The sequence below is a fragment of the Megalops cyprinoides genome, chromosome 2 (genome assembly GCF_013368585.1).
Source record: "Megalops cyprinoides isolate fMegCyp1 chromosome 2, fMegCyp1.pri, whole genome shotgun sequence".
NCBI classification, from domain to species: domain Eukaryota; kingdom Metazoa; phylum Chordata; class Actinopteri; order Elopiformes; family Megalopidae; genus Megalops; species Megalops cyprinoides.
In genome coordinates, this window is record NC_050584.1 from 47,914,380 (window position 1) to 47,930,317 (window position 15,938).

The 15,938-nt window shown below is 40.6% G+C and overlaps 1 protein-coding gene across 6 annotated transcripts in view; it reads left to right on the forward strand.

The window, feature by feature from the left end:
• Nucleotides 1-2,023: 2,023 nt before the first annotated feature.
• lrrc7 (leucine rich repeat containing 7) overlaps nucleotides 2,024-15,938 on the forward strand; it is a 100,871-nt gene continuing 86,956 nt past the window's right edge. For 2 of the 6 annotated variants that reach the window (XM_036520732.1, XM_036520733.1), the window contains exon 1: nucleotides 2,025-2,154. The gene's annotated coding sequence lies outside the window, so the exon portion shown is untranslated. Of the gene's footprint in view, nucleotides 2,155-15,938 lie in introns of all 6 variants that reach the window. The other 4 variants (XM_036520734.1, XM_036520736.1, XM_036520735.1 and 1 more) reach the window with 3 other exon arrangements.

The window sequence follows — 15,938 nt, forward strand, 5'->3', positions numbered from 1 at the left end:
CGATGCACTGTAAATACTAAATCAGAGAGGCTGGAATTAAATTGTTTGGGTGAAGGTTTGCATTATTGAGAATAAAGCTGCTGAAAATAGCTGTGTCTCATTGATTTAAGCCTGCATGGCGTACTGGCCCTACTACTGCTCACATCAGCATGTTCATCTCTAAGCTGGGGCTGGAAATAGACTCCATTTCATATCTGTGAGTCATTCTTGTTCCTTGGACAGTAAGTTTACTTATACATTGACCAATGGTGTAAGGACAAAGATAATTGTAAGTGTAGTTCACCCCAGAGGACTTTGTTCTGCCTGCTTGCTTGAACTAAAACTGTAATTTACAAAAGCTTCTCCATTGATAGGGTTCAATTTACAGTGACCTTCTGACTGGAAAACTGGCGCAAAGGATGGGGGTGGAATATTGTTATTGATGGAAACCTGAGGACACCATCTACCACAGAATGAGCTGCATATTTTTTTTTGTTGTCAGAGAAGCTCAAAGCAGTGACCCATGTATCTAATGCCTTTTTTCTTCCAGTAACCAATATAAAATATCTTACATTCTGAGAGTGGCAGGGTGTGGGATAGTATGCAGCTTTCTCTGCTGGCTGAGTATCTGTTTGCTCCTTGCATCTAAATAATATTAAAAAGCCATGGCTGCAAGCCATCCAAACACGGGTCTTTGTGATTCATGCCAGACCGCAATTGTAAGAACTCTGTATCTCTTGCTACTGTCGTAAATCTGCCAGAGGTCGTAATGTTTTATTTGTTTGCTTAGCAGATGTCCTTACTCAGGGTGATTTACATAGCTTTCATTTGAACTGAAAGGGTAATCTGAAGCATTTCAGGTGAGGTGCCTTCCTCAAGGGTACAAAAGCGGCATCCTGCTGCAGATTTTTACTTGCAATCTTTCAGCCTAGTTCTCTTACATACAGATAAATGAGTTTTGACAGTAGCTAATAGGATTGTTAATCCTAATCATTAAAAAACAGGCAAAAGTACAGATGTACCTGTCATCCATAAGTATATGCATAAAATATCCTTGAAGAGAAACATCTTGTCTAGTTTCCTTTAGTGACAAGCTAGTTAATTCCTCACCATTTGTAGACAAAATTTATTGACTTGAGAGTAATTCATGTATTTTGGAGTGTTCTGACTAAAACAATAGAAAATACAGTTGAGTTTTGCTTCGCTTGTGTGACATTTAACTGTGGGCAAAGGCTTTCTGTTGTTAAGAACATAAATCGCAATTGCCTTTGAATGCTTTCCTTTCTCAGATCTTTTCTACTCTAAAAGCAGTCATGCCTGGAGAAATAAATCTGGTTGCCATCACAGCAGGCATTGCCCACCTGCTCCGTAATAAGGGCTGGAAATGCTGGCTTGTCAGCGCGAGCACAGAGAGATGAGTACTTGTGGAGATTTCACATGAGGGCTTGAACAATAGGCACTTTAAAAGCAGGGTGTAGGTTTGGGTTCAAAGCATTCCCCAGCTCCTTTCTCTTGGCCCTGGCTTTTATTTTACTTCCTCATAGACTGCTTTTTTGGTTGCCATTTTTTCCAATACCTTGTAAAATTTTTATCACTTGGAAACATTTTTCTCAAATGTTGTTGTCTTTTCTCCCCTTGATCACTCTATAGCTTTCAAATTTTTTTGCTGTTCCTGCCCTGATATTTTCTTTCTTTTGTAAACAAGCAATACCAGCTCAGTATCTATCATCCAGGTGTAAAATGGTTTTTGATATAAACTGCAAGTTGCTTTGGATAAATACATGCTTGGTGACCTGTATCTCCATATGAATGTCATGATGCAGTTTATGGATAAAGCCACTTGCTGTTTTCTTTCTCTCCCCTCTCTTCTCAGAAGCCACTCGTGCTTGGAAAGTAACATCTATTCCTCACTAAATCAGGGCTGAAGACCGTGACGGGAGTTTCTTGATTACCATGGATGATCCTATGACAGACCTCGTGTAAATCTAGAACCCAGCGGGATTTTTTTTTGGATAGGAGGTTGAAGATGAGGCTGGACAATTGGAACAAACGAAGACAAATGTGTCGGTCAACTTTCTCCTCTCGTCAGTGACATCCAGTGGGCCGTGCTCACTCTGGTCTCACCACCAGAGAAGTAGGCAACCGTACCTTCAAGGCCTTCCTCTTGCCGCTTTGGTGAGTAAAGGTGGTTGTGCAGTATTCGGTATGTATAGTCATAGTCATGAGAATGATGGTTCAGGGCTGGCTTTCCATTTTCTTTTTTGTCAACCTGAAGGGTTTGCATAGCTGTTAGTAAATTTCCATCATTTCCAACTGGGATTTTTTTGTATTATTTTTCATTTGCAGTCAGTTTCTTTGTGTGTTTGCTTTGGAGCAGAATGTCATAGACTGGATATGTAAAGTTGACTGATAAGGGTGGATGCCATGGTCATTGAGTATCCACACTGAATACCCTTGGTTGTTTAATAGCGTCCTGTAATTCTATGATGATTGGGGGTCCACTACTTCAAGTTATTGACTTGCTTTAATGGACTTATTGAGGGCTAGTGGAGAGTGAATGTGAGACAATGTGATTATTTAACTGTTGGCAACAGTCACCAGGAACTGAAATGCACAGTGATGCAACGGTTTTGGTCTGTCAGAGTGTGCTGCACATAAATCACAGTGAGAGAGTTACTGCAGATGACAGATATACATGAATCAAAAAGTTGAATCTAGAATATTTTAAGAGGGCCGTGACCTCTCAGTGAAGTTTCAGCAAGAGTCAGGCTGTAAATCCAACTTTAATTTTCTAAAAAGTGCATTTTAAATGTCAGTATTAATGGTTGTCTGTCAGTATTCGCTTCTCTTCTGCTTTGCAATTGGGGCATGGAGTAATTTCATTTTGGGGGGAAGCTGCCATTGGATGGTTTAGTCACCTTACGTACTCCCACTTCTGTCCTTCGGGTGTTGAACACAAGAACAGACATGATTTGGAGTGTGACTAATGTGTGCTGTAGCAAAACTAATCCTTTTTTACCAGTGATTGCTGAAGAGGCTCGCATTTTTTGTCATTATTATTGATGTGTCTGTGGGCTTTGTCATTAATATGATGGTACATGTAAGACTGAGAATAAGAATAAATTTAAGAATTGTCTTGCCTTTTATTTGGGCTGTATGTTGAGGATAAATGTAAAACTTATCAGCAGAAATGCTTAAAAAATGAAAAGTAAAATTATACAACACAATTCTGGGTGTTTCATAATGTAAAGGTCGCATAACCACACACTTAAAACTGTTTAGTCTTCATCTATATCTTTTAGTGGCAGCGTGTTCCTACAGGGAAACACTTTGTCTTGTTTTTTAACCTTCATTTGGTCAAAATTATGAAACCAGCAAAAACAGAATCCATTCATGGCTATGCTGGTTTTCATTATGTTACAGTGCAAAACTGAACTTCAAGATCGCAAATCGGTTGTGATTGCCATGTACCCTATCTGAAGTTAAGATGTTGGCTTGAACAGGTAGTGTCCTTGCTCCAGCAGTAGAAGACTATGTGTGCAGTTATAAGTTTGAACCAGTACTGTAGCAGAAAGCATTTGAAGAATGTGTGAATGCTGCTTTAGATTTGTGGCAACAGGATTATTATTCATTTCAAATGACTGTTTTTTTAACAGGAATTGTTTTTTTACAGAGCATGCCATTATAAGCAGTGTTAATTGTGAGATTATTGTGAGAGACTTGGAAAAAACATGAAAAATTATGTATGCACAGGCTCATCAAGACTTGCAACATTCATCAAGCTAGAAATAAATGAGGAATAGCCTGAAGCTGAATTTGGAGCAGCATTTGTCAATACGGGGCCTTCATCTTATGATTCGTAATTTGTTGCATGCAGGTCCAAGGGCCAGTTCTGGCTTTTAGTAAATTTCAGGTAATCAAATCTACCTAGTGTCTTCTATTTGCATATCAGTCTGGTCTCAAATATTGTATTGTGAGCAGTTAGTTTGATGAACCTACCTAGATGAAATTTAATTTCCTTCTTGGGTGGTGGTGCCTCATCACACCAAATATTGTGCAAATAAACTGCCTCTCTCGGGATACAGAATGGTTCTGAAAACCCCCACAATAGCCAATATTCTAGTTAAATTCTGGGACTTTACATGGTTCCCAGTTTGCGTTTTAAAGCCGTTCGTCAGCCTGAGTGAAAAGGAGACACTCTTGAGCGAGTGAATGTGATCCACTTTTCCGGAGGAGTGCTGCGGGGAGTCTCGCCGAGCGTCACAGGAACATTTCTCGCTCTCAGCCATTTGACCAGGTGTTCTCATTAGCGCCTTCCCTCTCATCCTCAGGGAAGAGAGTGGCTGGGAGATTACTGTGTTCCCTGCTCCTGATACCCAGCAATATCCAACTGTACATTTCTCTCAAGACCACTTGCAAATATTTGTTCTTTTTGTGACCATTTCGGGAGTCCTTCCCCCTGGAAAGAAAGAAAAGATGGAAACAGTAGCTAATGCTAACAAAGTAGGATAGTGGAGCTGGATTTATAACTAGAAGGACTGTGGTTCTGTTTCATGATTTCTGTTGTATGTTTAGGCAAGGAAAGCATCCCAAAAGGTAATTTAAGGGAATCCTTAGAAGGGAATTTGGTAATTAAATAAAATATCTAGTAATAATTTTCTTAAAGACATGTAAGAGGTAGAAAAATATATTGTTACTCTCAGGAGGACTCAGAGTTCCTGATTATTCAAAGAGGTCACTACTTCTCTTTATTTCGCGTCAGAAAGCTGCTGTATTTCAAAGGCATCAAAGTCAAGATCCCACTATGTTTACTCGGCCACTTAGTTGCCATGGACACCCCAGCTGAAGCACAACAGCTGAAACAGCAACATGTCAGTCAGGGAGAGTACCAGCTCCCACAGGGCTGACACAGAGCAAGTGTGACAGGGAGCGGTAGAGACAGAAACCGTTACAGCATCAATCAGCAGAAAAGGCTCACATGTGGCACTTCCCTGAAAGTGAGAGCCAACGTGCTAACGTATGATTGAGCCTCAGGGGGTCCGGTGTAATCAATGAAACCCTTTGCTGTCAGATCGCAGTTGAAGCCCCACTTCTGATCTGTCAGAGGTGCGTTCACATTTATGTCTTCTTGTTGGTATTGATGCTGGCACCTCCTGTGATATGCATTTAATGTATCTTTGCCAAGATGATGTTGTGAGTGTCTCCAGAGAAGAACGTTACTCGGAGTGCGTGCTTTGAGGTGACCTTCCATGAAGAAGATTCCTGGAAGGAGTGCAATACTGCATGTCGTACTGTCAGGAATAGAGGACTCGTGTAGCCACACACTGTACAAAGGAAATATTCCACTCCAAAAGACCTTCTGTGATCTGTGGTCTTTGACCTCTTAATCGTTAGAATGAAAGCTCTCCTTCAGATTTCATTTGTCCAGATTTGGGTAGTTTAAATTCTAGCCTGTTGGAAGTCGTGGGATCATCTGCGATGTATCTTCATCACCTAGGCAGCAGGGTGGAGTAATGGTTAAGTGGATTGCAGGCTTTACCCAATAGTACCATTGAATAGATGAGAGCCTGAATTTGTGTAAAATATAATATTAAGCACTTCAGTGGGCCTTTCATTAGAGCAAAGTGTGTGCTCTACTGACGAAACTCACTCACGTAATCAATGTCTTGATGAATTGGGCTTCGTGCGGATGACATTATGTCTGTGATTCCTCTGCGTTAAATTAATGCTATGGTGCACAGTGAAGCCCAGCTGTGAATGTGCATGTGTGTTTAAGTGTTCCTATTTATCTCTGATGAGTGAAGGTTTTAATGTTCTTCAAGTAAAAGGATTAAGGACAGACCCTCAGGGGCTGATTTGGCTCTGACAGCAATGGCCTGAAATGTTGATCAGCATCATGACATTTGGATAATGCCAGTCTGGTGCCATTTACATGCCTGTATACAAGCCTCACAGGCTGGAATAATCATTGAATGCTCAGAAGCTCTCATTAGAAAATAACACAATGTTTTTTTGACAAACTTTAGTAAGATCCTGACAAAATGTTCCTCTGACATTTCTAATGGTGTACCATATGAAGCATCAGTTGCAAATGGCCACTTGGTAATATGAATAACAGGTAAGATTGTGGTCAGGGTTCAGGGTTATGCACCATCACAAATCAAAGGGCACACAAAGGGTATTCATGTCATGTTGTTGTGCTCCTTTGATTGTGAATACCCTTCAAACAAACATCTTGAGACCAGGCTACTTTCCAATGATGACAGATTCAGATGATTACTAAAGCTTCCTTAGAAAAAGATAGCTTGCATAGCTTGTATATTACAGTTAATTATCAGCAGTCTTGTGCTCCATTTCTGTACAACTTTGGAATGCAGAACAGAGAGGAACCTGGGGGTGGATATGTATTGTCTGCAAAGAATTTCTACCCACAGAGAGAAATTTAATGAGCATTAATCATATCTGGAGGAAGACACTCGGCTGGTTGGTGCCGCGGATGATGTTTGAGTCATGCTAATAGAGCAGCCTAGCAGATCCCACCCTATGATCTTTCATGTAGATCAGTGGGACCGGTCTCCATGGCAACACCGGCAGATGGAACACAGCTACACCTCAGTAGAGTAGAGAGAGTGGCTGGACTCCCTGTAGAGGGAGCACGCAGGGTGGTGTGGTGCTGGAGCTGCTATTGGCGTTTCTTCCTTAACACCCACACTCCTGGCATCCCTGTGCCCCCATCAGCCTCTTATTCATGTCAGGGCTCAGCAGTGACTGTTTTCTTCCTTTCCTCCAGAGCTGAAGATGGCTTGCCGTATTCAATGAGAATGGAGAATGTGAATGGATCTGGGCGCATGCAGACTTGCTGAAAAATTTGGTCAGCTATTGTACTGTAAACTACCTGGACTGTTGAGCCATTTACTGCAGTAGCTCGCTGATCCTGAAGTAGGGTGTGTTCAAAATCTGGATGTTGGTTGTTCCTGCTGTGTTGCTAAGCTGACTGACAGATATAAAGGAAGATGATGGAATAAAAAAAAACACTGACAGAATTATTATCTCATACCTGGCCATTCATGTAGAGCTCAGTAAATGCATTGAATGTAATGCTGCAGTGCAGATATTGCGATCTCATGTCTCTTCATTGCTGGGTCCCACGATGGGAACTGCAGACGATCTGCACTGCATAGCAAACATGTTTCCCTTCTCACTGGAGACTCAGTGGTGCTGAAAGCCCAGGACTGGAAATGGAAACATCCCTCCAACTGCCAGAGGATGTCATTCAAGCACTAGAATGAGCAGACAGGCTTACTTCACAAAATCACATTTTCAGATTGGTACAAATAAGTAAGTTTCAACATACGCATGTTTGTTATGTGGATTCAGGGTTCACAGCTACAGCAATTTTTACTCACAGATCATCCTTAAAAAGCTCCTGCCAAACCTGGTTTTAAAATGTACAGAAAATTAATGTATTGAACATGACCTTCAACCATGCTCTAACATTTTTTACATACACCCTTTTAAATAAGTATCAAGTGCTATGCTTTACCATATATTTTCTGGGGAAAAAAGCTCCTCAAATTTCATGCCAATTTAGTTTTCTAAATTCCTAAATGCAGGGTGAAAACAAAGTGGGAGCTTGGTTCAGAGGCCATGGCATGTAATGTCCGTCAACCTGATGCCTGCTGTGGACTTACACAACCTGCAAATTCTGAAATGACACTTGCAGCGCTTTCACACATTGCATGTAGGGTCACACAGGTTTACGTTCCTTAAACATATCAGTCTTTGACTGTCATGCTACTGTATATTACTTCATGCTTAATGAGATGGCACCAATGCGGCGTGTTTGCGGTGAAGTGCTATGTGTGCTTACTCAGTCGTGTCTCTCCACACGTGAAGCCTTTGCAGGATATTCTCAGGACAGCAATTAAACACTGCGTCTACTTTATGGTTCACCCCGCTCTCATTTTGACACCTTTCCTGGCTAGGCACCAGGGCTGGCCGTTTGGCACCGGCGAGGCTGGCACAGGCTGCAATCTGCCGCTGTGGTGTATTTCCTCCGCCTGTTCCCCCCTCTGAGCCTCCATTCAAGTCTCGATTAATTATACCAGCATGGCAGCGGAAAGGCATTCTGTGTCCCTCAATGTCCCATTTCCACTTGGAGGGCACAGTTTGTTTAGCCAACTTGCAGACAACTTTGAGCAAAGACAAACAAAGCCAGGTTCACCTGAATATGTTCTCACCTCAATGTACAACTAGAGTGTTCTCTTCTGGAATGTGAGCTGTTGGTGTTTATGATGTATGTATATTTTACATTACATTACATTACATTCATTTAGCAGTTGCTTTTATCCGGAGCGACTTCAAGCACAAAAGAACAGAAGTGTATCTATTCAAGTTAAATGAGCACCAGTGTCAGACCAGGCTAACAGCACTCCCAGAAAACTGGCTGTGAGCATAACACTATTCAAGCCCTACCCTAAATTAACTTATGCAATCTGACTAGACAAGGGAAGCCAAGTATACTACCATGTATCACACTCACTAGATTATAGAATTCAAAACATATCGTGATACTACTCATAAAATCAACAGCAAGTAATACATGTATCAGGTGTTAGGGGGTGGGGATTGATATTTTACTTTATACTTCGCATGTATCGGTTTGAGTATATCACCTTAATAAAGCAGGATGCCCAATTTTCCTGTTAAACTGGAAGTGAGTGGTTTGAATACACTAAAATACATGACTTGGCCTTTTTAGAGGCATGACTGGTGGCTAGGGACACTGCACAGACAGAAGAGTGTTCTCCATGCTGGTTTCATGTGCTGCCGGCCCTATCCTTTGAGCGTAGTGGTTAAAGCTCCATTGTGTTGCGGCTCTATCTTCCTGCCCTGGCTGTCTGCTGTGACCTCCCTGTCTCAGGCTGAGAAGTGGCTTTGCGTCCCTCAGGACTAAGCTGTCACTGTGGCCCCAGAGCAGTGCTGCTCAGTCAGCGGGCCCCGACCACTTAGTCTCCTCCCATTCGCATTCAGGTCGCATCATCTGTTGTCAAACTAATATGAAAAACATCCTCACCAAACTCTTATTCTTTTGCTCATGCAAGCATTCATTAAAAATCGTTATTGTGGAAATGATGAAAATGAATCAGAATATCTGTTCCAAAACATTGACTGACTGCCAAGCTGATGGGCATTTCAAACCCATGAATTGGTTGTAATGTAGTTCAAACAAAGCCCTGTGTAATTTATATCTCTGCTGACTCTGTAAGGAGCGGTAATGAATTGTGTGAGACACAGCTGCCAGAATAACCAGTAGTCTAATTACTCCTTTTATGGGAAACATGTAGTATTTCCAATGGTGTGAGAGAGCTACTGATTTGGTGTGTAAATTGCATAGCATTTAAGTGTTTCGTAACTGTTTCAGTGTTTCTCCCACACAATAACATTGTGTACGAAAACAAGTTTGTGCTTAAAGTGACCGATCACTTCAGGCAAAATTACACTGTGCTGTTGATATGCAGAAACTTGCATCTAGTATAAATTGATTAAGAATAAAATATGAATTCATGTAGAGTTAGTAATATACCTCAACTAAAAAAAATCAGTAGAATTACTGCAATAACTGAGCAAATATCTGTCAGCATAGTCATTTCCCTATCCAAAAAATAAACTAAAATAAAAATCTAACTCATCCCTTAGAAATGTCTCTTTAGCCATTAAACTTAAAACCATCTATTCATGTATTTGATCTATATCCATATGACATATTTTTATAACTACAATGTCAGCCTTTTAATGCATACAGATAGCACAGTATTCCATCATTTATCTTAACAAGGCCAAAGCCCTGATGGTCCAACAACAAATTCTAAATTTTAAAACTGAAGATATATTTTATGGTCTACAAAACTTGTTTATTTTATTTAATGTTCCACTCCCACACAGGTAATGATATTTAAAAAAATCATTTGAAATGAAATCTCAATCTGTTCATAGTGTCTGCTTTGCAGACACTGTCACTTCGGGGTTACCTTTCAGCAATATTCACATACTCATATTCCCTTCAGTGTCAAAGGTTTGGCTACGAAAGCTTTTTGATGGTGTCATATCCTCATAAATTAAAGTGGTGGTTGGACAAATTGCGCAGTAGTTCATAACAGTTTGGGTGGATATTCACCTTCAGTAGGTACAAAGCCAAATTTTGTTTAATGGGTGATATTTTCTTGTGCCAGGTTTTCTCTCTAAACTCCTGAACATTGCAACAGGATTCTTGTTCTTGTTCTTCAGGGTTGTTGTTTGGAAAGGGACATGGTTAGCTTGATGGTTAGCTATGGAGTACACTTCTGAATGTACTCTGACTTGCATATACACCGATCAGCCTTCCTATGCTTGCATTTCCATGAAAACCAGCATGACACTGTTTCTGAGGCTGTGAGTTAAAATGCAGATTCTAATACCCAAATTCCAATACAGCAGTTCTAGCCGTCTAGGGGCACAAGGGGACAAGTCTCTAACTTCCCACTGACGGCAGTGCACAGAGTATACCTAAGGCAGTATTTATGAAACATCAGTGGTGAAATGACTGAAAAAATACATGTCCTGTTCAATTTATGCTTTGTGCTATATATATTTACCACATTGATAAAACTGTGATTAGATTCAAGGTAGCAATATGGCCCATTTATTGACAACATGTCTTCTTTATGATTTGATGTAACATTTAAATAGGGCATGATTGCAATGGTAGAGTCAAGCTTACATGAACATCTGAAAATTAGAGTACAATCTTGAAAGAAATTTATAGTAGCCAGTCTGTACCTACTATATATGACAAACCACAAACATCTGTTATAAAGTATATTCTGTGGTTACTAGCAAACCCCAGAAAAATAAATGAAAAACAAAGAGAAAAACATCTGCAAACTCTTCTCTCTCGCTATCTGACATCATGTTTCAAACCTGTGAATGGGAGGGAGATATTATCGAAGCTGAACTACCATTGAGCGGAGGAGATAAACATCAGAAGGCACCCGGCACCCTGTTAAGCGAGGCTCCAGAGCCAGTTCCAGGAATGGTTTAAATGATTTATCAAATGCTTTATGCCACATGCTGAAGGTGTTTCCTGAGAAAGCTGCCAATGGTCTGTTCCTACAGATGTTTAAAGTTGCCTGGATTTAATGAGTGTGTTCGAGGTAGCATTGTGGGCTAGAGGTTATGATGCAAGGTTTGTAATCGGATTGCCTCACTTTCATTCACTAACAGGGCATTGGTCTTGTACCATTCTTCAGTTCACTGTAATTGTCTCAGTTGTTACCCAGCTGTGGAAAATGATAATATAACATATAGGTACATTGCCCTGGATAAGCACATATGACAAAAAGGTAACTGTGCTATTGATCAGATTTATGCTGGTTGTTAAAATGTGACACAAAATACATATTTGGCTAGGAAACAACAATTCGAAGAGATGGCAGTAAGGCAAACTGTTTAGACACTGTACAAAACAAAGCTGAGGAGTTTAAGTGTGGAAAGGTCCCATATTGCTGGTCAAGCACAGCTTATTTTTAGATGGCTTAAGTTAAAAAAAATCACAAAGTTAAGTTAAAAACAAGCTCTGTAATCTATAATTTACATATTCCCTTTTATACTTCCCAAACATTTACAGCCAAGCTCAAAGGATAGCACTGCTGCACTCGGTAGCACTGGAACAGGAGAGCTCTGTGTCAAACTTCCGTCCCATATGGTTGATCTGAGCTAACCTCCCAGTCTCAACAAAGAAGACCATTATTAGCATATACATATTTTTACACTATGTATTCTATACCAGATATTAATATACACACTGAAAAACAATAGATACATTTCTGCCTTCAGATTGTCAAAACTGGATCACTAAGGTACTTCATCTGCTGATTTCATCTTTAAAAGCTGTGAGAAATCAGCAGATGGACATGAATTTTAAGTATTACAATCCTATAACAGAACTGATGACCCTGACTGTCAATGAGGATCTTTAGGGGTGGATTGGGATGACTTTTAGATTTAAAAGTAGGCGGATTGCAACATGTTTGTATGGTACATAAATCCCATTTATTCTGGGTTACGTTAGGACTCTGGATAAGGACATGTTGAAAAGACTATTGTCTGCCTTTGAAATGCTGTTTGAACACAGAGTAGGGGAATAACCCCCCCTTTCAAAGAGTTTAGTTGCTTTATTCTGTCTGTAGTACACAACAGAGGAGCCTGCCTCAAGAAATCCTGCTTACAAAAATGTCAAACATGATGGTGCCTTTTTTTCCAGAATAAATTCTGTTTTGACAATCTGAAGGCTGAAATGTATCTTCTGTTTTTTTCAGTGTGTATATTAGCATCTGGCATGTAATAATTATAATATGTATAGCATGAAAATACAGATATGCTAATAACAGTCTTCTTTGTTGATCAACCATATGGGAAGGAAGCGTTACACAGAGATCTCCTGTTCCAGTGCTACCGAGTGTAGCTGTGCTATCCTTGAAGATCTCCTCCTCCAGCACAGAGTGTAGCAGTGCTATCCTTTGAGCTCGTCTGTTACGGGGGAGGGAGTATCCGTGCTGTCCTTGGTGCTGTACCCTGATCTCTTCACTAGCGTGACTCACTGTGTGATGTTCAGCAGGCTGGCTTCCTTCTCTGAAGCAGCCCCCACATCCTGCCACAGCCTGAGCCACAGTGAAGAACAGAACAGAGAAGGCAGTCTGCAAGAATGACAGAGATACTCACAAATACTCACAAATACACAGGCACAAATGGGCTATAGGGATACAAAAGTGATTTATAGAGAGATAGACAGGTGGATGCAGATGTTACTTTGAAAGTGCTCTGTAGTGTAGTGTCATGCAGTGGGAGAATGCTCTGTAGTTGTGTCATGCAGTGGGAGAATGTTAATGGCATGAAGCTACTCTAGCATGTTTCACATTACCTGAAATAAGGACATAGGTACTTTCCCATACTCTCAGTTTTGTTTAGGTCAATTCATTAAATTGGCACTCACCAGTCATTTGCATGGCACATGAAGCTCTTTATTTGATCCGATTGGATCAAATTGAATGCGATGGATTCTCCTGCAGTTGTTCAATAGTGCGCAGAGGCTGGTTTGCATAAACAGCCGATGTAAGCAAAATGCCTTAAGGGCAACAAACAGCAGATGTGGAAAGGAAAAAAGGGTGCGATTGAGATGCAGCCTATTGTTTTCATTAAGGAGATATTCGACTCAGGTTTTGTGTCAGCCATTTACATTTTTAATTGAAATCAGAGGGTTTTTAAGCACCTGTCCCCTTTCTCTTTGAAGACTGATGTGCCTGAGCCCTACGCTTTCAAACTCTCCACAAGCTGTTGAAGTGCAGTTTTTCGCCCCTCAGTGTCACCAAAAGGCACACATCCTTCTCTCTGTAGCATCATCAGGCCCGCCGTAATGATCACTACCACATGCTTGTCCTTCAATACCCAGGGCTCAATAGCCTGTCTCTTAAATGATTGCGACCTTTAGCTACGCCCGCCGCTCAGCAAATGTCCTGTCTAACCTCACCTCACTTAAAGAAGAGCCAAGGCTAAATAAACAATACGGAACTACCCCATTTGTAAATAAATATTTAATTTGTCATTTGCAGAAAGCTTTAAAGAGAATGAATGTTTCCTCTCAACGCAATGAATTTCGCCTAATCATTAAACAATAGTGACAGCCTGGCAAGGCTGAGACTCTTTGGAGCACTCCAGAGATGCATCTTGGAATACTCTGAACTTTCTCTTGCCAAGGAGGATTGTCATGCCAGACAGAAGACACAATTTAGGAAAAGTCTGTCACAGACAGCAGAGATTAAGAAAGGCATGTGCTGCTCTGAATGTTTGTCCTTGTTCAGATATATTCAGTTGTGCACTTCCCCAGTCCAACCAGAGAGAAAGTAACAATGAGTGAGGATCCATTTTTGTTCAGACTAAAAGAACTGATCCAACATTGTTCAGTTCCATGGTAAGCCTTAAAGTAAGAAAGTAAATCATGAACACACTTAGGAGTTAATTCATTATGAGGAGACACACAAAGCCAAAAGATTAATCAGCTGGCACTGGGTATGAACTAGAGTGGGAACACAGTTCCACACAATAGCAACTAGCAAGAAGGTCAAGGCTGGCAAATATTGTATCTTATGCAACTGACACTTTTGACTTCCTGTTTAATTTGAACCAAATGTCAGCTCATCTATACCTCAGTATACACATTTTATTTACCCCTGTATGTAATGACTAATCTCCCCACTAGAGCAGGACTTACTGGAACTTTTTTTTCACTAAGGAATTCTGAAGTATACTGTATCATTACATAGGTTAGGTGGGCCTAGCTCCAAATGCCATCTTCTTCCTCCTCTTTAGGTGTTTTGTCTCTTTCTACAGCTCTCAGAAAGAATGGAGGAGAGGAAGAGTTTCCATGGCAACACAGCCCACAGGGAAGCCAAGATATGGAGTGATGATGTGCACAGCTGAGATTTCTCTAGTGTAGATGTGGAATTGATGTGATGTAAGGAACAGTTAGAAACACAAAGCAGACCTGAATATTAAGAGCACATAATTTAGGACCATGCACATTCTTGCATATGCCTACCTGAGATTACAATAGCTGGCTGCATGGCAGACACCCCTACTAAGGGAGATTTTGTAGAGATTTGAAATTTTCTGTTTGTATTCTTGCGGTGTCATGGAATCAATTAGGGTAAAATGGTATTCATCATAGATTTTTTGATTGCTCATAAAGATCTCAGTGTTGTGCAGAATTACCATTACCAACACTCTGAGCACAGTTAATTTTTATCATTCTATCAAATTCTATCAAATAATTCTATTGCAAATGTTGTGAAATCGATGAAGGATTTAGTCTTCTGATTGTTTCTTTGCAAGCTCATTAATCCCAAAGTCTGTTCTCATACAAGTTAAAGATGAAAGAAGAGTCTCTTCTCTTTGCAGAGTCAAATGAAAAGGTTCAGTTTTCTATGTCCCCCACCCCACCCCTCATTCCCCCCCCCAACAAACACACACACAGGTTTTTTCCAGCTACCTTGAATATGGAAAACACCCTGGATAAATTCTGATGAAGGAGAAGAGCACAAGGCATGATGAATGGAAGCTGGAAGTTAAAAGCAATTTATGTGGTGACTGAGGTCACAGCTCACTCACACGTTACCCTGACAGAAACGTCAATTCTGGGCCAAGCTGCAGCCAGTTTCCTGGCACAGAACCTTTATGTGTGGGGAGTCTCTAGGAAGTTGTTTTTATTAGGAGCAATGTACATGGATCAATCACTATTGATGAGTGAGTGGGGGTCACTGTCCAGCGATTCCCCAGGCCACTCCACTGCTGTGTCACTCTGTCATTTAGCCTGTCTTTGTTTGGTGGGAGTGTACTAAAAGATGCTGATCCATTTGGCCCAGGCATTAGCTCAGGATGCTAACTCAGTAAATAGGCCCAATTAAACTCCAAGTTCTAGGGGAAATGCATTAATTATGTGGCTGAAACCTCCATTGAAAAAAAGCTCCAGGGAGAAAGTCTTGTCTATGCCATTGTATGTTTATTGTGCAGAGCCTGTCTATTCCAATATTATCTCTAGGTGTAAGCCTGTTTGAAATAATGAGGGCTGTGTGCAGATTGGCGAAAATATGCAGCATGAATGATTAATGTGGAAAAATGATGTCGACAGTGTTAAAAATCTATCATAAATAAAAAGAACTTTGCACCTTCATATAGTGTGTCTGCTGAATTAATGCTGTATGGCTGAATGAGAACATGACAGGTTTGAAAGACCCCTGGAATGTCTGTCCCAGAAAATTGGTGCTTTTAAAGATAACCAAAGAAGATTATCAGTATCTTACCTTTCAGAACAAAATTTACAAGAAAATGGATAGAAAGGTGTTCATTTGGATGGATTTGCCAGTGTA